The sequence below is a fragment of the Fukomys damarensis genome, unplaced genomic scaffold, assembly GCF_012274545.1.
Source record: "Fukomys damarensis isolate Sample0158 unplaced genomic scaffold, DMR_v1.0_HiC HiC_scaffold_33, whole genome shotgun sequence".
NCBI lineage: Eukaryota > Metazoa > Chordata > Mammalia > Rodentia > Bathyergidae > Fukomys > Fukomys damarensis.
In genome coordinates, this window is record NW_022900945.1 from 32,348,152 (window position 1) to 32,349,691 (window position 1,540).

Consider the following 1,540-nt stretch of genomic DNA (forward strand, 5'->3'; position numbering starts at 1 on the left):
CCTTCCTGGGTCTGTTGTCGCGCAGGCCGGGAGCTCACGCGCACACCGCCGGGTGATCGCAGCTCCATTGCATCAAATTCTGCTCTGATCTTCATAGTTTCCTCCCTTGCATGAGCTTTTGGTTTGTCTTGTTCTTTTTCTAAGAGTGCAAAGTTAAACATCAGGTTGTTTCTTTGAGCTTGCTCTATTTTCCTAGCAGGTGCACTTACTGCTATGACTTTCCCTCATAGAACTTGGCATTATCATTTAATTGTAGAAATTGTCTAATTTCTTCTTTAATTTCCTTTGTGTCCCAATGGTTGTGCAGCAGGGTTTTACTCAATTTCCATGTGTTTGTGAAGTTATTGCTGTTTCCTATGCTATTTATGTCCAGTTTAACTGCACTATGTTTTGTTAATATACAGGCGATAACTTCAATTCCTTTGCTCTTACTTAAGCATGTTCTATGAGCAAGTATGTGGTCTATTTTGGAGAATGAGCCATGTGCAGCTGAAAAGAATCTATATTCTGATTTTGTGAGTTGGGACACTCTATAGATATCTACTAAGTCCATTTGTTCAAAGACTTGCTTCATTTCTGTTATTTTGTTGGTCTTTTTGTTTGTTTTGTTTGCCTACATGATCTGTCTATTTGTGACAGTGGAGCATTGAGGTCCCCCACTACAATTCTATTAGTGCTTATTTCATTTTTCATATCTATTAATATTTGTTTTGTATAGTTGGGGGCAATAGTATTCAGTGCATATATATTTATGACTATCATTTCTTCCTCTTGTATCATTCCCTTTACAAGGATGCAGTGTCCTTCTTTGTCTCTCTTCATTAGTTTTGGCTTGAAATCTATTCTGTTTGCAAATAAGATAGCTACCTCCACTTTTTTTCTGGGCTTCTGTTGCATGGAGAACTATTTTTCATCATTTTGCTCACAATCTATGACTTTCTTTGTGGATTAAGTGGGTTTCTTGTATATAGAATATTGTTGGGTTTTGCTTCTTAATCCATTCTGCTAGCCTATTTCTTTTGATGGGTGAAATGAGGCCATTAACATTGATGGTTATAACTGTTATATATTGACTTGTCATTGTCATGTTATTTTCCTGTTGTTGGCTCTCCCCCCACACACAATTTCTTGCCTTGCCTGGTATATTTGCTCTATTGGCCCTTATGGAGTTGTGGTCTTCTTGTCTTTTTCCAGGATATTGTTTAGAAGTGTTTGGAATGCCAGTTTGGTGTTCATGAAATTTCTCAAGTGTTCTTTGTCATGGAAGTATGATATTTCCCCATCCATTTTGAAAGAGAGTTTTACAGGATACATCAGTCTAGGTTGGAGATTGTCTTCTATTAGGACTTGAAATACCTCACTCCTGGCTCTCCCTGACTTGAGGATTTGTGTTGAAAAGTCTGCTGTGATTCTGATGGACTTTCCTTTGTGTATGATTTGTTTATTTTCTCTAACTGCTGGTAGTATTTTGTTCTGTTGGGTTTCTGGGATTTTGACTATTATATTCCTATGTAGATTTTTTTTATCATAGCTAGTTAGA